The following is a 22081-nucleotide window of genomic DNA, read 5'->3' as shown; positions in this document are numbered from 1 at the left end:
GAAGTCGTCGCTTCCACCCGACGGACGGTGACAGTACCTCTTGAACCCGCCTGCTCAGAGCAGCACAGGTGGCAGGGACCCGTTTCCAGCCTGGCCTCCCTACCCCACACAGCACCTGCTCTCCAGCGTCTTCCCTGTTTCTGAGCCTCTCATCTCTTTCTGTCTGCCTTCCATCCCCTGTCCCTAACTTCCTGCCAAGTATTCCTATGAGCCAGCAGTTCAGCTCGGGGGTGGCGGTGGGGGAAGTGGGTGGCCAGGAGAGCCTCACCACACTCAATGAATTTCAGGACATTCTGGCTGTTTCCTCCCAGGCCAAAAGACTGCCCGGCTCCCTGGGAGCATCCTGGCTCTTTACTGACAATGAGGCAATGAGGGCACTGTTGAAATTATCATTATTTTCAAATAACAAGTATTGACGAGGATGTGGACAAGAAGGAACCCTCCTGGTGGGAATGCAAACTGGTGTAGTCACTGTGGAGAACACTATGAAGGGTCCTCAAAAAGTTAAAAATAGAACCACCCAATGGTTCATAATTCCACTCCTGGGGATTTACCCGAAGGGAAGGAAATCACTGTCTGGAAGAGATCTCCGCACCCCCACGTTCATGGCAGCATTGTTCACAATGGCCCGTCATGGAAACAGGTTAAGTGTCCATCCAGTGAGTGATGCATATATGAAGGAATATTGCTCGGCTGTAAAAAACAACAGGCAGGTCTGGAGGACGTTATGCTGAGTGAAATAAGCCAGACGCACAAGGAAAAGGCTGCGTGGTCTCACTTACACGTGGAATCTGAAGAACAGGCAGAAGTTGAGTCTTACATGTGTGGAGCCCCAGGCACCCCACTCAGGCCTGCCGGGGCCCAGGGAAATCAGCAGGGACCCACTTACCAAGCACAGAATCGTGCAAAACAGTACATGCTGTAGCTTCCATCTGGGCATTTCTGTGTTTTGGATGCAGTGGTAGGTGACCCCAGCAAAGTCTAGTTCCGTGGTTCAACCTCAGCTGCCCTTGGCAGCATACATCCCTGTGGCTCTCTCGCCAGCCTTGCCCTCCCCAGAGAAGCTTCTGGATGTTGGGAGGGTGTCCTGAGGGTGGAGGGCCGGGCGATGGGTCTGCTCCCTTTGCTCCAACAGGGCCCTGGACCCCCAACAGCCCGAGATGATTCTCTTTGCAGTGGCCCCAGCAGCCCTCTGAGATGCAACGCAACATCCCTGGTCAGCAGGGGCAGCCACCATACTCCTCAGTGATCCAGCCCAGGGCTCATCAGTGCTTGTGGCCGAGACTTGGGCTGCAGAGGCTGGAATGTGGCCTCTGACCAGCCTGCTGTGCACAGGTCAGGCCCTGTCTCTGTTTCTCTCTCTCAGTCTCTGTCTCTGTGTCTATCCCCCATGTGGTCTCTCTGCTGGGTGCCCTCACAGTCCAGCTTGTCACATGGACACTACTTGAGCAGGTGTCCCAAGAGAAGCAGGTACAGCTGCACGGAGCCTCAGGAGTCCCATGGGCCACAGAGCCCACCTGGGGAACTGTGGGAGTCCAGGGAGAGGTCGACTGTCCAAAGCCCAACCCCCGACCACCCCAGGACACAGCTGCCTGGCCAGATCCCCTCCTGCCTGCAGGTGGCCTCCACAATCCTCAGGGTCGGTGGGCAGCTTCCCACCTCTTTTCCATCTGGATGTGACACCCTCCAGGTCCCTGGTCTTCCATGAGTTGCTGTTAGGTGTGCTGTTAGGTGGGTGGGGTGGTTCTAGATATGGCTTCTAATTTCAAGCAGGGTCTATGTTCAGATCTCCTAAATAAGTTCAAATCTCGATTCTGTTTGGATTAGAGAAGGAAGCACATGAAAATGTGAGCAAGGAAGCCAACAATAACCCATCATTTAAATCCTGCTTCTCACACTTTGTCTTGGAAACAAAAGTGATCCAAGGAATTCATGCCCAGTCTCCACCCAACAGAACCCTGCTGAGGCATCGATGGTCTTGCAGATCCTCTCCAGCAGGTAAGATGAGGCCAGGTGGATGCAGGCAGGGCCAGCTGCAAGGACAGCTTCTCTGGGAGCTCCCCAAAGTGGGGATCAGCCCGCACATGGGACTTCCAGCTAATCTGGATCAGAACCCTGTGCCCATGTGTCTGGGGACTCATCTCCACCTATCTGCAGGGCCTTTCAGGCTAGTGTGGTTCCTCCACCAGAAATGTGAAATCTTCTGTCACCATATACATTTGGGAAATGCCAGGAGCATCTCCTCGGGATTCAGCCCCAAAATGGATGGGCATGCACACTGGGCAGGACCCAGCAGCGGAAGCTGAGTGCCAATGTGAGTGTAAGTGATTGGGCCACCTGGCAAGCATCTGGCAGCTTCCCCTGGAGGGAAGCACTCACCCGGCCTATTAACCGGGACAAATGAAAATACATGCCCCCCACCCCTGCTAAAGCCACCTGCCCCTGTTTGGACAATCACCTGTCTGGACAAGGAGGCCAGCACGTCCTGCATGTTGGTGGCGGGGGGGGGGGGGTGGAACTCAAGCCCTGGGGTGTCAAGGGCACAGCGCTGGCTGCCATCCACCTCTGCCCACTGGGAATGCTCTGGGGAGGGGCCTCTAACCAGACTTGATAGACAGAACATATAGACTGCACACTTTTGTGTGGGACTCTTGACACTCAGAACCATGTCTCAGAGATTCATCTGTTTCCTGGCGTGGACCCTTCATTTTCTGTGGCTGAGTGGGGTTCTACCATGTGAACACTCCGGGATTCCTTTGTCCGCTTGGATGGTTCTTAATTTGAGGTTACAACAAAGCTGCTCTGAGCATTCTTGCACACACCTTTTGGTGAACATCTGCCCTCGGTTTTGCTGGGTAAACACTCAGAAGAGAGCCTGGCAGGTTAGAGGGCATGTGCCTATCTGCCTCGAATGGTGCTGCTGAACCGATTTCCAAAGCAGCTGTACCATTTCTTGCCCCCACCAGCTGCTTCACATCCTCGCCAGCATGGGGTATTGTCAATTCCAGAATTCTAGTGGGTGAGTGGTTTAAAAGTACGTTTATTAAAGTGTTAATTACACTAGAGCATTGGGGGCAGTTCCTAATTTGGCACTCCTATTTCCCCTTCCTTAATGTCGTATCCTTGTAGCTGGGCTCGTGGTCACTCAGGTAGCGACTGCACGTCCCAGCTTCCCTTGCAGCTGCAAGTGGCCCCGTGACTAAGTTCTGGTCAGTGGTATGGGACAGAGCTGATGCGTGCCACTTCCTGTCCCACTGAATCTGTGAGCATGTCCTTCCTCCCCACAGATGCCACGCTGCCCACGGTCTGCCTGTCCACCTCTGGCAATGTTATGTTAGAAGTAAAGAGACATCCACCTTCATTAAGCCACTGCATTTCAGGTCTCTTTATTATGGCAGCAAATCATGGCCCCAAAGGATGCACTGTGATTGGACATTCACCTGTGGCTCTAACACAGCGACACCTCTGCTGGTTCTGCCTGCTCAGCCCCATCCTTCCACCAAGGTGTTGTTCCCACCCAGCCCCGAGGTTCTGTGAGGTGATGCACACACCCTTCCCAGGCACAGGCAGGTGGCCCAGGTCTGAGTGGTCATGGCTCCCCATCCTGTTCAGGGTTATAAGTTCACGGGTTGGACATGAGTCCAACTGTAGTCCTCCCATTAGACTCCCAGTATGGTGAGAGAGAGTCTTTGTAATTATTGTGCATTGTGGCGGGAGAGGGAAACCAACCCCAAGCAGAACCAGAGGCGATCAGAGAGAGGGGAGGAGGAAGCTCGACAATGGCGTCTCAGCCCCTGGGTCTAGCTGTACCCGCAGCACCTTTAGATGTAAGTGATCCACGATTGTGAGCTGAATTTCTGTCACTTGCAACCCAGAGTCCCATCTCTTTCCCCAAGAATAAAATAAACATGTTTGGGAGTGATTTTATATAAGCATTGTGCTAAGAGTGTATATAAAGTCTGGAGATACCCCTTAAAATGTTAATTCATTTTTGTTAATGTTTATTATTAATTTTGAGAGAGAGGACACGTAGGGAAGAGGGGCAGAGGGAGGGAGAGAATCCCAAGCAGGCTCTCTGCTCAGTGGAGAGCCCGATTTGGGGCTTTTTCCCACAACTCTGGGATCATGACCTGAGCTGAGATCCTGAGTTAGACGCTTAACCGACTGAGCCCCCCAGGCGCCCATAAGATAGTAATTCTTAATCTGGAGAGAGTTTGGAGGCTCTATCCAGATAGAATTGATGGGGTTTTGAACTGTGCAGGTCTGCTTAGACGTTGATTTTTTAAGTTTTTTTTTTGTATGGATTAAAAAAAAATCATACCATACGGTCCTGTAAATATGTTTTCTCTTCCTTATGATTTCCTCAATGACATTTTCCTTTCTCTGACTTACTTTATTGTAAGAATTCAGCATATGAGGCATACAACATGCAAAATACGTACTAATCGACTGTCGATGTGGCCAGTAAGGCTTCCGCTAAAAAGTAGCTATTAGCAGTTCGGTTTGGGGGAAGTCATGAGTTATTCATGGGTTTTTGACTGCCCTAACCCTCGAATTGTTTAAGAACATATTAATATTGGTACATATAACAGATCATCATTTTTGGAAGGAATAAAATTAAAGGAGAAACAATAGTTAGCAGAAAACCCCCAAACCCCGTCAAACCAGCGAGTGAATAGGCATTAGCACGAAATGCACAGCTGACGTGTAATCTCACCAGATGTTGACACGAGACAGATGGTTACTGTTCTTGTGTCTTTTGTGTAAGTTTTGACAGATGTACACACCTGCGAGACCACCTCCACAATCCAGGACATTTCCTTCACCCCCGGAGTCTCCTCGTGTCCATTCCAAGTAACCCCCTCACCCCATGCCGGACAAGTTTGCATCTGCTTTCCCTTCCTGTCCATCAGCCTTCCCTGTTCTTGACTTCGGGGTCGTGGGACGGGACAGTCACTTTCTGCAGGACATCTGAACTTCACTGTGATGCGAGGGGACGCACATCAGCGATTTGCTCATGTCCGTGTGGTCTCTCATATGCACGGTCCTGCCTCTTGTTTATTCATTTACTAGTGGATGGACACTGGGTGGTCTCCATGTTTGTGATGGTTGCAAATCAATGCCTTCAACTGGGAATAGTACGAGTTTAGAAAAAACAGATGCTTATTATTTTCTGAAAAAAGTAAATTATGCTCATACCACACATAGAAATTAGAATAAAGGATAAAGAAGCAATATTTCTTCAGAGTCCCACTACTCAGTTGTAACCACCAGGCTATTTTGCTGTGTTTCTTCCCCAACTGTGTCATGTGCGTGTATGTATGTATGTATGTGTGTACATAAAATTGTGAAAATTGGGAAAGTACAACTGTAATTTTGGTTCTTGTCTTTTATAATGAACACGGTTGTCTTAGTGTGGGTTTTCCGGGGAAGCATAACGTATGACATTTATTACAAGGAATTGGCTCACAAAGTTATGGAGGCTGGGAGCCCCCTGACCTGCAGCCTGCCCACTGCAGACCCGGGAGCTGGTGGTGTGTGTGTGTGTGTGTGTGTGTGTGTGTGTGTGTGTGTGTAGGGTGTGTGTGTGGTGTGAGTGTGGTGTGAAAGTGGACTTGTGTGTGTGTAGTGTGTGTACCTTTGTGTGTTTGGTGTGTGTGTGTGTGTGTGTGTATACCTGTGTGTGTACTATAAGGAATTGGCTCACAACCTTATAGAGGCTGGGAGCCCCCTAATGTGCAGCCTGCCTGCTGCAGACCTGGGAGCTGGTGGTGGGGGTCAGAGCCTGAGCCGGGAGGCCCAAGAGCACAAGCACAGCAGGTGCACATTCTGGTCCGGGGGCAGAGAACACCGGGTCCCGCTCAGCAGCCAGGCGGAGAGGGGTTTACTCCCCTTTCTGCTGTTTTCAGGCCTCAGTGCACTGGACGAGGCCCACCCTCACTAGGGAGGGCAGATTCAGGTGTGAACCTCACCCAGAAGCACCTCACAGATGCACCTAGAATGCTGTTTGGCACACAGATTGATTTCAGGACAAATCATTTACACAGATAACCATGTGGAAGGTATTCCATTGCTAATCTGCCTTCTCAAAGGCAGGGATTTTGTTTGCAAACTTCAGACCCAGAAAATTGACTCTTCTGCCAACATGAGACAATTATCTGTCCTTCCTGAAGCAGAGTGCTGTTTCTCTAGAGCCCTGCCTAGCTGTGTGCCTGTGCTGGATGCCACGTGCACAGTGAAGCTAGAGGCCCCCAGAGGAGACCGCCAGGAGCCTCGTGCAGACGCACAGGAACAGAGGCGGGGCAGTGTGGCACTGTGTCCAGAAGGGGCCGGTGGGGCCCTGACCAGAGAAGCCTCCAGGCCTCCCTCCCCTCTGCTGTGGCGCAGGGGGCAGAGCTCACAGGCTCGCTGGGCAGTGCTCTTGCAGAGCATGGGACGAGGGCTTGCAGCATGAGAGAAGGAAGCTAGTTCTGAAAGCCTCAGTCTCCTCCCTGTGCCTTCACAGTGGGAGACTGAGCATTCACACAGCATTGTGCCCACTGGGAAGAAACATCACCACGTAGACCCCCTTCCACTTCTGCACAGGGCACACACTGTCTCTTGTTTCACTGCTTCTCAAGGGTGTCTAGGCCCCTGGAAAATCTCTCAGGACTGCATTGTGGGATCACCTTGCGAAGCTCAGAGTCCTCAGGCAGTGGCACCTGCCCTTCCACGCATGCCGTGCTGCCTGTGATGCTTGAGCCCTGCATGCTGCCCACATCCAGGAAGTTGGAGCATTTTGCCCAGACCAGGTTGGGGAGGGGAGCCGCACCACCATGCCATTTGGCCTGGGCCCTGGAGACCCCCACCCCCACCTCACCATCTGCATGTTCTGTGGGATGTTGGTGTAGGGGGCATCCTGGCCCAGGGTGACACACCCCAGGACAGTAGAGAGCGGGGTCTGGCTTAGGCTGGGGCCTGACCCCGAGTGCAGGCAGTGCAGAGCCTTGCCCAAGGGGCTGCACGAACCCCTCAATCTTCTCCTCATGGGGACAGGAGATATCTATTTGTTACCCCTGTCTGCCCTTAGTGAGTAGTGAGTCCAAGATCAAGATGCCTACAAATCAGGTGTCTGTGAGAGCATGTTTCCCGGTTCACAGACAGCACCTCTTTGTCATGTCCTCACTTGGTGGAGGGGTGAGCGAGCTTTGTGGGGTCTCTTTTGTAAAGGCCCCACTCCCATCCATAGAGGCTCCATCCTCCTGACCTAAGCACCTCCCACAGGCTCCTCTCCTAACCCCATCATCTTGGGTGTTGGGATTCTAACATGAGTTTGAGGGGCACACGAACATTCAGACCATAGAGGTATGGTATCTCCAGCCTCATTTCCAGCTGTCTCACGAAGGGGTCTCCACCTTCCATAGACACTGCTTTTAGAAGTCCCAGATGAACCTGTCCTCTGTTCCCTGCAGTCATGTCTTCAAAGCCACAACCTTTCTTGTAGTCTCTCTGTTGGGGGTCAAGCTGCTGCACTGGCATATATTTCAGGTACAATGTAGGCCAGGTGTTCATCTGAGCACTCAGGGCTGTGCAGGTATGCTGTGACCGGGAACCCTTGTCCCCATGCCTGTCTGATGGAGCCAGTGTATGCCATTTGCTCTGAGCCCTTCCAGATGTGGGACTTCTGCTCATACTTGAGCTCTGGTCCCCACAAACAGGAAAGGCTAACGTGACAGAGAGAGACTGGACACGTGACAGTTTGCACCCCTGGTATCAGGTAACGTGCTCCTTCTGTCTCATCCCCTCTGCTTCTCACTGTGCCATTCGAATTTATTTAAGGAATTTTGTGATTCCAGAATGCTAATTTGGTTGATGAGCCTGTGTCTTCCATGACCTCTGGGGTAGCTTGTCCGGCAATGCACCTGGAGGAGACGACGCGGTGTCTTCACCACCTCCTTCAGCTACGGCTCCTCCCAGTGCTCCAGAGGTGGAAGGAGACTTCCTGCCTGCCTTCGAGGGACCGTGCAATTATGGAGGCAACTGGCAGCAGCAAACAAACCCTGCGTTCTTCTCATTCTGTGAGTCAGACACAAGATCTGGGATTGCCCAGAAACAACTGTTCCTCAGGGTCATCAACCTCAGGAGATTAAATGTCACCTGGCATGTAGGGCTGTAGCCTCTGTAACATCAAACATTTTGGGTAACAAGAGTTAGGCAAAGCCAGTTGGTCACATATGTGCATGTGACCATGTGACATGTGTGTGGATAACCCAGACATCTTGAGGCCCTAAGTAGCCACGTGATGTCCAGACAGTCACCGTGATGGCATGACTTTGCACGCAGGTGCAGCCCTCAGGCACTGCTTCCTGACTGCTTTCTCTCTTCTTTGCTGTCTTCTAAAAAGTGAAGCTGCAGGATGGGTGGAACATAGACCATGGGAGGTAGGAGGTGGTTGCTCTTGCAGGAGAGGCATGCTGGCTGCAGTGACATGAGCAAGAATGGGGAAACCGTGAGCAGCAGATCCGAGAAATAACAAAGCCAGTAGATGGGGCAGGGTGTCAGGGCTGCTTCCTTGGGAACCTCATTGCTTTACTGTTCAATGAGCCATGGCCTGGCCTTGCAGACATGTGTGTCAAAGCCCCAGTGGGACCTGGGATCGCCCAGGCATCTCTCCCGTGTGCTTGTCAGCCATAACTCAAGCTTGTGTCCTTCTCACCTTCAGAGGATCAAGGGTATCGGTGGTCCTTGCAAAGTACATCCTATGTCTTTGCAAGTTTGCAAACATCACAGTTTGAAAAGGGATGACACTGGGGACCTGGATTCCTGATGCAATACTTTCTGACCTCAAGATATCTACTCACTGGCAACCTGGTGAATTTTGTAAATAGGGCCCATGTTTGTTAATTCAGCTGCATCGAAGTTAATAGTATCGAATAAGGTCCCTTCATAATATGTTAGTTGACATCAAATCCAATGAGATGCTTCTGAAAATCTGAGTTGACCGAGAAGGCTTTTCCAGAAAACGAGCCCTGACTCATGGAGCAGCAACTCAAAGATTCATCTTGTAGTTGAGACCCTCCTGTAAGCTCCCCTCCCATGGCTTGTGTCAGGTCTCCTGCTGCTGCCAAATGGGGATCAGCCCCAGGGTTGGCCTCCTGTCCATGACATTGTACTCAGCCTCAGCACAAGCAGATGGACAGCTGGCATGGAGGCTGGAACCGGGAAGTAACAGCATCTGATCCCAGATGTAATTTCTAAGGAGATCCAGTGTGCAGAGCAGAGCCACTAGGTACATGGGGCTGGTGTAGAGAAATGTCCATAGTTTTGGAACAACCCCTGGACACCCCTATTCCACCTCCTCCTGCCACTAGCAGATACTGACAAATTCTATTACCAGATGAGTGAGGGGCATCAGCCCAGGGACGTGGAGGGCAGCAAGTTGTCCCCAGCTCTGACTGCTCCCCACTGTGGGCCCATCCATGGCAGCATCAAGGCATCTTTGGCCTCAACCACTGTTTCAGGAAAATGCTTGAAAAAGCCAATCTCAGCATTTATTTCCAAGGTTCCAAGCCACATCTGAGGAATGAAAGATCAACAACAATGCAAAGACAGCCTCTCAGCCCAGCCCTGCTCACCAGCCCTGAGTTCCAGGGGTCCAAGGGTCCAGAGGGAAGGACTCATAGGAATGAGGAAGACAGTCTTCTCAGCATTTACTCTAAAGGGGTGTCACTTTCTTGGCTTATCCCCCTGCAGCCTGCAGATATCCAACAGAATATGTGGGTTTTCTGGAAACTTGAGGCTGTAGTGGGCCGTGGGGGCATTCTAGTTCCGTGTTTTTGAGGAAAGATGCCTCATGGTTAAGACCCCAGACCTGGGTGCTCTGGTGATGGGCCAACTGTAGATGTGTTTAGAGGTCATGGCAATGCTCAGGGCTCTGTGGTCAGTGGGCCTGGGGTCAGTGGGCCCCCTGCAATGCCCTTCCTGTGCAGAGTGGGGCTTTTTTGTCTTTGCAACCCCAGTGACTGGCTGGGGCCTGTACCTAGGTAGGCACTTAGGAGATGTTAAAAATAGAATATTAGAACTAGTCCAGCCCAGTACGCGGTTCCCGCTTACCCACGCTGCTCTGGTATCTCCCTTGATGCCTGCTTGGCATGATGTATCTGGAGGACCAGTGCCTGGGCAGAAGCTGTGGTCAACAAGAATTCCTTGAATGCTTGATGTGTTAAGGAACTTCTCTAATCCCAACGTGAAGGGTGAGGAGACAGTTGCTGGGGTGGGGGGTGGGGGTCAGAGTGAGTAGGGAAAGGGGTTGGATTCAATGGCTGGAATCCCCCAAGACTCTGATACTTGGAGGGGCCCAGAGATGGTGTTCGTGGGTAAGGTGTGTGCCTTCCCTCCCAGCCCATTTTATCCCTCTCTGACCCACCTCTCAGAAGTCTTCATGGGAGGGCCCCCTTGTAGGTAACCTCTGATGTGTCTGATGACCAAAGTGTCACCTGGATCACATACTTGGGCAAGGGGTGTCCGATCAGGATTCTGACCCTAAACCATGAGATGCATATGCAAACTTGGAACACCCCTCTTCAAGACAGCATCCTCAGTCAGGACTGAGAGAAGGAGCCCCTTGGCATGGAAGCAGGTGCTTGGTCCTCGTGCCCTCAGAACAGGGCCTTTCCCATGTGAGAGGGAGGCACTTGGTGTGCTGTTGTTCATTACTTCCCTGCTGTCTGGTCCTTGCCTCTCCCCACAGGAGCCCTTTCATGAAAAGCTTCTTAGGGTTCATCCCTTTCAATTTCCCTCTTCCTTCCCTCATTGAGGAAAGTTCTGAAGCACATTCTCTTGTTCCTTTGCAAAACCATTGTTTCAGAGTTGGAAACATCACCAGGAGACAGCTGAGCCCAGCATTGTCTTTGCTGATACTTAATCAGGGGAGCTCAGGAGGAAATCAGAACCACTGAAGGTCCCGCCAGTGTCCCCACTGGGAATGAATCCCATCAGGGCACCAGGGCTCATTGACTTCAGAACAGCCCTGCCCTCCATACTGGTGCCCCTCCTTCCTCTCAGCTGTTGTGGGTTTTTAGTTAGTTGTTGTGTGGTGTGTAAGATAGGGGTCTGGTGTTATGCTTGGGCTATCCAGTTTTCCCAGCACCATTCATGAAGAAATTGTCTTTTTCACCACGGTGTATTATTGGCTCCTTTGTTGTGAATTAATTGACCACATATGTGTGGATTTGCTTCTGGGCTCTCCACTCTGCTCCATTGGTCTTTCTGTCTCTTAACCCCACAGCATACTGTTGGTTATTGTAGCTTTGTAATTTATTTTAAAATCAGGGAATGTGATGCCTCCCAGTTTGTGTTTCTTTATACAGATACTTTGGCTGTTCATGGTCCTCTGTGGTTTCATACACATTTTAGGATTTTTCTAGTTCTGGGCAAAATGGTACTAGAATGTTGATCAGGAGGGATTACATTGCATATGTACATAACTTTGGGTAAAATGACAATTCTATAATACTCATTTTTATAATTCAGGAACACATAATATCTTCCCATTTCTTCATCAGTGTCTTATCATTTCCATGGGATAGGTTTTTCATGTCTGTGGTAAAGTTTTTTCTAATTGTTTTCTTAACTTCTTTTGATGGTTCATTATGAGTTTGTCCAATGTAATGATTTTTGTATCTTGATTTTGTACCTACAATTTCACTGAGTTTGTTTATTTATTTTAACTTTTGTTTTGTTTTGGTGGAGTGGTGTGGTGGAAGATTGGAACTGAAAATGGCACATTTCTACCATATCCTTGGTCATCCACAACATCCACAGCACAGTGGCCACTAATATAATTCTACCACAGTGTCCTTTAGTAATATGTTGCATCTTGTGAACTGTGTCCAGGTAGGGTTTGGCCTCCGTCATGAAGTTTGATGTGTTCTACACTTTCCTGGTATGTTACTAATATAGTTGTTTTGAGAAGTAATGTAGTTTCCATGACTTCCAACATATAGAAAGCCTGCAATAGCAGTAGAAATACTCTTTATGTCTACACTCAGCTTCACCAGCTGTCATTTTACACAGTTGCCACTTCTTATGACATACTTCTTTGTTTTTTACTCAAAACAGGACACCTTCCCCAGGAACTGTCATAGAACTCCCAAACAGGGAAATCATTATGGTTTCCTCATTATAATCGAATCCAGAGGCCACTTCAAGTGTCATCACCTGCCCAAACTCTGTGATAATGACTCCTCCTGTTGTGATCCACAAGTCTGTTCTTGAGACTTTCGCTTACTTCACAACCATGATTGATTTAAAGATCACAGAGGGCTCCAATCTGTGCAGCCTTTTCTGTGTGGCTTCTGTAATTTAGTATGTTTTCAATCTTTGTTCTTGTTGTGACATGTGTTAGTACTTTAGTCATGATTTTAATTGTGGTTCAATTATAAGACATAATAGTGACCATTTAAAAGTTTTTTTAAAAGTTTTTTAAATGTTTATGTATTTTTGAGAGGGAGAGGGAGAGGGAGAGGGAGAGAGGGAGAGAGAGAGAGAATGAGTGGTGGAAGGATGGAGAGAGAGAGAGACAGAATCTGAAGCAGGCTCCAGGATTTGAGCTGTTGGCACAGAGCCCAAAGCAGGGCTCGAACCCACAAACTATGAGATCATGACCTGAGCCGAAGTTGGACACTTAATTGACTGAGCTACTCAGGCATTCCTAAAAGATTTTAAGTCTACAGTTGTATGCCACTAAATATATTCCCATTGTGCACAAATCACCACCTTCTACCTTGAGAATGTTTGAATTTTGACCAAGTGAAAGTCTGTGTATATTAAGCATTGACTCCCCATTCCCCTTTCCCCTCTGCCTGGCAACCATATTTTACTTTTTGTAGGTGAATTTGATTATTTTGGATACCCCAAACAAGTAGAATCTTATAATATTCTTTTCTGTGGTTGGATTATTACCCTTGCATAGTGAATTCACGGTTCATCCATGTTGTCTGAATCAGTACTTTAGTCCATTGCATGGCTGGGTAATATTCCATTGTGTATGCATCACCCGTTCACTCTTCAATGGTTAGCTTAGCCTTTGACTATTGTACATGATGGTGCTACAAATTTGGGGGAAGAAATACAGAGTGAGTCCCTGCTTTCAAAATTTGGGGTATATACCTGGAGGTATATTAATTAATTCTATTTTTAATATTTTGAGGAACTCCCATTCAGTTTTCCTCTGTAGCTGCACAATTTATTTCATTTCTTGATATGTTGGAAGAACATTTCAGTTTATGGATCTACCCTATGTTGTGTATTCATTTATCCTTTGTGGCATGTTTTCCAATTGTGAATAGGATTGCTATGAATATATATGTTGGCTTTGGTTATGATTACGGTTCTGGTTCACAATGTGTGGATCATGGAGTATGGTTTATAGATTATGGTTTCAGGATTTTATTGTTTTGTGGTGTACAGTTTTGGGTTGATGGCATATGGCTTTTTGGTCACATGCCCTTATGATCTGGGTGTTTTTGTGTGAGGGGTGGGAAGAAGAGTGTCATGGGGTTTGAGATGAAATATTTCTTATGGGTGAGTGGATGAGGGGGTAAAGTGGTGGATGTTTGTGGGGGAGGGTTTAGGAGGTTCAGTGGGTGGTGTGTGGGGGAGCTAGTGGGTTCAGAATTTGGAAGTGATGGTTTAAGGGTGAGGGAGTGAGGGTTTGAGAAAGTAATTGTTTAGGTGGTAAGGGGGTGACAGTATTGGGTGTGGATTTAGATGGTTTTGGGGATGAGTGCTTATTAGTTGAGAGATTAGAGAGATCAGGTGGTAATGGTTTAGGGCATGAGGGTTTAGGAAATGAGTATAGGAGTTAGGGTGGGCCTTGAGTCATTGGAGATAATGGTTAATGTGTTTAGGCTGGGGCAGTGGAAGATGCAAGGAGAACCCGGTTGTCCAAAGAACTCATTAGGGAGAGCACTAGACTGATTAACTGGAATTTGTGGGTTCCAACCTAGAGGTGGAAGACCTTGAGAGAGCTAGGGTTTGGGATCAGGGTACATTCTGAATTCAGATACGTGGTTTGCAAATATTTTCTCCCAGTTTGTGGCTTGTCTTTTGGTTTTTTGAACAGGTTTATCAGGGTAGAAGTTTTAATTTTATAAAGCCCATGTTATCCATTTTTTTCTTTTTTGGATTGGTCTTTGTGTCTGTGTTTTTTTTTTTTAAATGTTTATTAATTTTGAGAGATCGGCACTGTCTGCACAGAGCCCAGTGTAGGGCCAATCTCACCAATCATGAGATCATGACTTGAGCAGAAATCCAGAGTCAGACGCTTAACCGACTGAGCCACCCAGGCGCCCCTTGTGTTTGCATTTTACTTATTTATTTATTTATTTATTTATTTATTTATTTATTCATTCGTTTATTTATTCATTTATTTTTTGGTGCAAAAAGCTGATTTTATTAAAGCACAGGGTCATTCATTCATTCATTTATTTATTCATTTATTTTTTGGTGCAAAAAGGTGATTTTGTTAAAGCACAGGGACAGGAGCCGTGGACGGGAAGACCATGAGGAGAGACTGGTTATATACTATGGGGAGGTAAAGTCCAGGGGAAGTTTCCAGTGAGATTTTATATGCTAAAGAAGACTCACAGGATATTGGAGGCCTAGCTATTGTCAAGTTAAGGTTGTTTTTCCCTCTAGCGGAGCATTAGCATTAAGACAGTGGGGAGTTCCTGGAGAAACATTTTACTCTGCCTGCCTCAAGTATTTGCCAATGGGCTGCAGGTTATAAGAAATTTAATTTTATCTGCTATTTCCTTCTGCCTTTGTTTTCTACATCATCCCCCCCTCCCCCCCCCCAGCAATTTTGACCGTTAAAATCCTTGAGGTTGCTGAGCGTGGAAGGTCTCATCTTCGGTAACTTCTTCATGCTGAGTAGGGGCGTAGAGATGTCCCTACCTATGGGTCAACATTGGTCATTTGGGGAAGGTATGTATATGTAGGAGTTACCACAGGCAGAGACAGCCAATCCAAGGTAGACAACATATATGAACCTCCTTGAGTAGAAAGGATCATCTGTCTCCTAGAAGTTATGGCTGTGAAGGAGTCTTGGCACCAGGCAGGAGGACACTGGAAAAAACAACAAAATAAGGTTTATACTATGGGAAAGAGAAACCTAAATATAAAAAAAAAAACAAAAAAAACCTTTGGTAATTTTCCTTCAGTTCATTACTGTCATTTGAAGAGAGATTTGAGGCCTTCCACAGGAAGGTCCAGGTTTAATTCTTGATATGTGAGTCCATGAAGAATGGCCTTCTAATTTTACTATAGTGGGAGTACATAATACAACCCAGTAAGGAGATTTTCCATTTTGGAGTTAAAACTGCTGTGTTAGACTTCCAATCCTTTAAACACACCATGTCTCCTGGGTTTATATGGGGTGGGTTTCTGGTAACTGTCAGATCAGGTTCAGGAAAGCTATGACTTGCATATTCATTTAAAGATGTATCAATTAACCTGGCCTCAAGTGAATAATTAAATAAAGCACTATAGTCTACCTATTGATAGGTCTACAGTGAGAAAAGACTTTCCACATGCAATTATTGGAGGAGACCATCCCATTTTTAGTTGTTTAAGCGATTATATGCCCATGGGGTCCTGTTACTATCTGCACAGAATAACAAGCAAGAAGATTGTCCATACCTGTGTTATTGTGACAATTTTTTTCAAGTTTATCTCAAGTTGTCCAGCTTAGGCAAACGATATTTATAGACTATCAGAGCTAGAATTTTACATCCATGAAGGTGCATTAGTGAAACATCGTTTTTCTCTGTAAAAACCCTCATTTCCAGAGGAAGCCAAATCAAGACTAATTCATTTATAAATCAAGTCCAGTTTTAACAAACTTGGCCTAATTATTTACATAAGCTCAGCAAGACTAGTGATTGATCCTATAGATCTTTGAAAGTTTGCTTTGCTGGAACCGTTCATAAGGAGCCTCTAGATTGAAAGTTTAGTAGCCTCTCTAGGCCAGAAGCCAAGCCAAATACTTGCCATCAGACTTGCCTGCAAAACCTTCAGATTTGGGCAGATTCCTCTTCATGAGATCCCCACAGTATCCTGAGGTTCCTGCACCTAACAGGAAGTGACATTCTTTACTCACCTGGTAAGGCTGCTGGGAACTCTGCAAGCAAGGTATCAGGCCAACATTTCCAAGGTCCTTTATTGGCATCATGCTTCATAGTCAATCTTAGTTCCTTAAAGATGTTACTATTCTGGCCAGGGTACTAACTTCCAGCCATAAGGCAGGCTTTCTCCTCCCCACACAGTAACCACGGTTGAGAGGATTGCAGCCTGAGTGATTGACATGAAAGTGTTCCAATAAGACCATACTTCTCAAAAGGCCGTGAAGTGAGGGTAAAGGAAAGAAAGAGTACTCATCAAGTTTGCACCGGCTCAGAGTCCAGATGAAAAGACTCATCACCCCACACGATGGGTGCCATACAAATGATGAGGTTTTTGGGGGTGGTAGTGGGGTTCATGGGGTCCGGAGCTGACGCCAAGAAAGAATTCTTGAAAACATCTTTGGTGCAAAAAGGTGATTTTATTAAAGCACAGGGACAGGACCCGTAGGCAGGAAGAGCTGCCCCTTGTGTTTGCATTTTAAATTTATCTACAGTTTCCAGTGAATTTTGGTGTAGGTTGTAAAGTTTGTGTGTACATTTCATTTCATATAGTTTCTCATTAATTTTTCCTTAACTATTTTTGGCTAAGTTGGGGGATAGTGGGCTCCACTTCAATTTCCAAAATGTCATGGATTCAGCGGGCGGCCAGGAGGGGGCGCTGCCTCCACGGACCTGTGAGCCCAGCGAGTCCTGCACTACCTCCACCGCCTGCAGGGGGCGCCCGAGCCCTGCTCCCTGACGCCGGCGCGCGCACGCGCACGCTCGTTCAGCCCGCCTCCTGCGTGGCAGGAGCTCCGCTTCCTCAGGACCCACTAAGGGGGATTCGGGGGGACGTGGGGACGTGGGGCCGCGGCCACAGGGACAGGAACTGGGTCTCCTCAGGACCCACTGTGGAGGCTTCGGGAGGACGTGGTGCTGCGTCCACACTGACAGGAAACCTGCTTCCTTAGGACCCACTGTGGGGGATTACGGCAGACGTGGGCCCGCGTCCACACCGACAAGAACCCGGTCTCCTGAGGACCCGCTGTGGAGGATTCGGGAGGACGTGGGGCCGCGTCCACAGGGACAAGAACCCGGTCTCAGAACCGGCTGCGGAGGATTTGGGAGGACGTGGAGCCGCGTCCACAGGGACAAGAACCCGGTCTCCTCAGGACCCGCTGCGGAGGATTCGGGAGGACGTGGGCCCGCGTCCATACCAAGAACCCGGTCTTCCTCAGCACCCGCTGCGGAGGCTTCGGGAGGACGTGGGCCGAGTCCACAGGGACAAGAACCGGTCTCTTTAGGACCCACTGTGGAGGATTCTGGAGGACGTGGGGCCGTGTCCACGCCGACAAGAACCCAGTCGCCTCAGGACCCGCCGCGGAAGGAGCAGGCGGGGAGAAAGCGAGGCTAGGGGAGGAGGGGCTTCTGGAGCGGGGACGCTGAGGGGGGCGGTGTTCAGGGGACCCCGCGGGGAAGGGCCCGGCGCGGCTTCGTGCGCGGTGACACCGTGTCCCCCGCGGGGCTGTGCGCGCGGCTGTCGGGGCCGAGGGACCGCGGGGCCGCGCGTCCGTGTACCTGCTCCGCTCTGACTCGGTTCCCGCCGCGTCCCGTTCGCGGTCCAGGAGCAGGTGGCCGGGCGATGCTCGCGCTCCCGCCGCTCTGGCCGCGTGGGGTCCGTCCCGCCTCCGCGTGCGGGTCGGGGTGTCAGTCCTGTGTCTGCGACGGCGTCGTGGGGAGTTCGTTGCGACGGCCCCGCATCTGCTGATCGCTCCGGGCAGGACGGCTGTGGTCACAGGATCGATTCCTCCAAGGAGCAGCTTTCTGTCCCTGTGCGTCTTCCTCCGTTTCTGCCCCCAGTGTCCTGTCCTCAGAGAGCAGGCCTGTCACCTCCTTGCTTAGATCCCCCCCCCCCCTCCCCTCCCTGGGTCCTTCTTTCCTTCTGATGCGGTTGTAAATGGGACCGTTTGTTCATTTCTCTTTCTGATGGGTTAGGGTCAGGAGTGTGTAGATGTGCACATGATCTCGTATCCTGCGGGTGTGCTTACTTATTAGTTCTGTTTACCTTAAAAATAACGCCGCCAATTTTTACCAGCAAAAATGGGTTTATTTGGGAAGAAGAGAGTATTCGTCCTCCTGTGACTGGCGTCTTTCCCTCCGCACGACGACTGCAAGGTTCAGTCCACGTCGTAGCAGGGGTCAGAATTCCCGCCCTTTGTGAGGCTGAGCCTATTCCGTCATGTAGAGACCGCATCTTGTTTATTTATTCATCTGTCCGCGGTCACTCGGGTTGCTTCCGTGTTTGGGCTCCTGGGAAGAGGCTGCTATGAACACGGGAACAGGAACGTCGGCTCAAGGCTTCGCTTTCCATTTCCGGGCGTGTGTGCAGAGGTGGAGTCTGTGTTAGCTTCCTGAGGAACCACGTACTGTTCCCTGCGGCCGCGCCGTGTTACTTCGTTCCTTTACGGGACGGAATACTATTGCAGTTCACGGGTCTGCCCCAGTTTGTTTCTCCATTCATCCCCCCACCCCGGGAGCATTTGCATAGTTTCTACCTTTCTGCTATCATGAAGAGTGCTGCTGTGTATGTTTGTGCACGTGCTCTTTTTTTCAACTACTGTTTTCAATTCATCCGGATACCCATCTCGGAGTAGAGTTGTTGGGCCATATGGTAATTCTGTGTTTTTATCTTTTTGAGGAAATGCCAAACCGTTTTACACACAGGCTGCACCACTTTACATTTCCACAAGCACGTTTAAGGGTTCCAATTTGTCAACATCTTTGCCAACATTTGTTATTTTGTAGTTTTCTTTTTTTTTTTAATTTTTTTTTCAACGTTTATTTATTTTTGGGACAGAGAGAGACAGAGCATGAACGGGGGGAGGGGCAGAGAGAGAGGGAGACACAGAATCGGAAACAGGCTCCAGGCTCTGAGCCATCAGCCCAGAGCCCGACGCGGGGCTCGAACCCACGGACCGCGAGATCGTGACCTGGCTGAAGTCGGACGCCCAACCGACTGAGCCACCCAGGCGCCCCTGTAGTTTTCTTGATGATAGCAATTTTAGTGTGTGTAAAAGGGTATCTAACTGTGGTTTACATCTTCATTTCCATAATGACTAATGATGTTTAACATCTTTACATGTCTATTCACCATTGGTATGATCTCCCTGAGGAAAGGTATATCTGAGTCCTTTCTCCATTTTAAAACTTGTTTGTTGTTGTTGATGACGGTGATGAGTTGTATAAGCTCTTTATATATTCTGTGTAACAGACTCTTACAAGAGAAATAATGTGCAGATATTTTCTTCTATTCTAGGCATTGCCTTTTCACTTCTGGGATACCACCTTTTGATCTACAAAGGTTTTTAATGTTGAGGAAGCTAAATTTATCTATTTTTTTTCCTTGCTTGTGCTTTGGTATCAGCTCTAAGAGCATTGTTAAACTCAATGCTCATGAAGATTTATCTCCATTTATTTCTTCTAGAGTTTATAAGTTTACCTCTTACATTTAAGCTTTTGATCCACTTTGTTTTTGTTTTTGTTTTTTTTTAATTTTTTTTTCAACGTTTATTTATTTTGGGGACAGAGAGAGACAGAGCATGAACGGGGGAGGGGCAGAGAGAGAGGGAGACACAGAATCGGAAACAGGCTCCAGGCTCTGAGCCATCAGCCCAGAGCCTGACGCGGGGCTCGAACTCACGGACCGCGAGATCGTGACCTGGCTGAAGTCGGACGCTTAACCGACTGCGCCACCCAGGCGCCCCGCTTTTGATCCACTTTGAGTTAATGTTTGTATCTGGTGTGACGGTAAGGGTCCAGTTTCATTCCTCTGCACACGTGATAGCCAGTTGTCCAGTACCATTTGTTGAAAAGACCATTGTTTCCACAATGGCATGTTGTCCACCCTTGTCAAAATTCAGTTGGCCATAGATGAAAGGGTGTATTTCTGGGTTGTCAATTAAATCCCACTGATCTGTATGTATATCTTTTTTTTTTTTCAATATATGAAAGTTATTGTCAAAATGGCTTCCATACTACACCCAGTGCTCATCCCAAAAGGTGCCCTCCTCAATACCCATCACCCACCCTCTCCTCCCTCCCACCCCCCATCAACCCTCAGTTTGTTCTCAGTTTTTAAGAGTCTCTTATGCTTTGGCTCTCTCCCACTCTAACCTCTTTTTTTTTTTCCTTCCCCTCCCCCATGGGTTTCTGTTAAGTTTCTCAGGATCCACATAAGAGTGAAAACATCTGGTATCTGTCTTTCTTGTATGGCTTATTTCGCTTAGCATACACTCTCCAGTTCCATCCACGTTGCCACAAAGGGCCATATTTCGTTCTTTCTCATTGCCCTGTAGTACTCCATTGTGTATATAAACCACAGTTTCTTTATCCATTCATCAGTTGATGGACATTTAGGCTCTTTCCATAATTTGGCTATTGTTGAGAGTGCTGCTATAAACATTGGGGTACAAGTGACCCTATGCATCAGTACTCCTGTATCCCTTGGGTAAATTCCTAGCAGTGCTATTGCTGGGTCATAGGGTAGGTCTATTTTTAATTTTCTGAGGAACCTCCACACTGTTTTCCAGAGTGGCTGCACCAATTTGCATTCCCACCAACAGTGCAAGAGGGTTCCCGTTTCTCCACATCCTCGCCAGCATCTATAGTCTCCTGATTTGTTCATTTTGGCCACTCTGACTGGCGTGAGGTGACATCTGAGTGTGGTTTTGATTTGTATTTCCCTGATAAGGAGCGACGTTGAGCATCTTTTCATGTGCCTGTTGGCCATCCGGATGTCTTCTTTAGAGAAGTGTCTATTCATGGTTTCTGCCCATTTCTTCACTGGGTTATTTGTTTTTCGGGTGTGGAGTTTGGTGAGCTCTTTATAGATTTTGGATACTAGCCCTTTGTCCGATATGTCATTTGCAAATATCTTTTCCCATTCCTTTGGTTGCCTTTTAGTTTTGTTGGTTGTTTCCTTTGCTGTGCAGAAGCTTTTTATCTTCATAAGGTCCCAGTAGTTCATTTTTGCTTTTAATTCCCTTGCCTTTGGGGATGTGTCAAGTAAGAGATTGCTACGGCTGAGGTCACAGAGGTCTTTTCCTGCTTTCTCCTCTAGGGTTTTGATGGTTTCCTGTCTCACATTCAGGTCCTTTATCCATTTTGAGTTTATTTTTGTGAATGGTGTGAGAAAGTGGTCTAGTTTCAACCTTCTGCATGTTGCTGTCCAGTTCTCCCCGCACCATTTGTTAAAGAGATTGTCTTTTTTCCATTGGATGTTCTTTCCTGCTTTGTCAAAGATGACTTGGCCATACGTTTGTGGGTCTAGTTCTGGGGTTTCTATTCTATTCCATTGGTCTATGTGTCTGTTTTTGTGCCAATACCATGCTGTCTTGACGATTACAGCTTTGGAGTAGAGGCTAAAGTCTGGGATTGTGATGCCTCCTGCTTTGGTCTTCTTCTTCAAAATTACTTTGGCTATTCGGGGCCTTTTGTGGTTCCATATGAATTTTAGGATGGCTTGTTTTAGTTTTGAGAAGAATGCTGGTGCAATTTTGATTGGGATTGCATTGAATGTGTAGATAGCTTTGGGTAGTATTGATATTTTGACAATATTTATTCTTCCAATCCATGAGCAGGGAATGTCTTTACATTTCTTTATATCTTCTTCAATTTCCTTCATAAGCTTTCTATAGTTTTCAGCATACAGATCCTTTACATCTTTGGTTAGATTTATTCCTAGGTATTTTATGCTTCTTGGTGCAATTGTGAATGGGATCAGTTTCTTTATTTGTCTTTCTGTTGCTTCATTGTTAGTGTATAAGAATGCAACTGATTTCTGTACATTGATTTTGTATCCTGCGACTTTGCTGAATTCATGTATCAATTCTAGCAGACTTTTGGTGGAGTCTATCGGATTTTCCATGTATAATATCATG

General features: G+C 48.0%; 2 long non-coding RNA genes across 3 annotated transcripts; both read left to right on the top strand.

Annotated features, from left to right (window-relative positions):
* The first annotated feature begins 1550 nt into the window (after window positions 1–1550).
* LOC123577846 lies at window positions 1551–3932 on the top strand. 2 transcript variants are annotated; one of them, XR_006702107.1, is made up of 3 exons: window positions 1551–1998; window positions 2158–2314; window positions 3288–3932. It is a non-coding gene; the product is annotated as an uncharacterized LOC123577846 (long non-coding RNA). The 2 variants fall into 2 exon arrangements; XR_006702106.1 differs by lacking the exon at window positions 3288–3932 and adding an exon at window positions 2676–2812.
* Window positions 3933–16779: 12847 nt separating this feature from the next.
* Window positions 16780–18813, top strand: LOC123578366. The gene is made up of 2 exons (XR_006702337.1): window positions 16780–17239; window positions 17506–18813. It is a non-coding gene; the product is annotated as an uncharacterized LOC123578366 (long non-coding RNA).
* Window positions 18814–22081: the final 3268 nt, after the last annotated feature.

Source organism: Leopardus geoffroyi, chromosome E2 (genome assembly GCF_018350155.1).
Source record: "Leopardus geoffroyi isolate Oge1 chromosome E2, O.geoffroyi_Oge1_pat1.0, whole genome shotgun sequence".
NCBI lineage: Eukaryota > Metazoa > Chordata > Mammalia > Carnivora > Felidae > Leopardus > Leopardus geoffroyi.
Note: the sequence above shows the minus strand (reverse complement) of the source record. Positions and strands in the feature narration are given on the sequence as shown.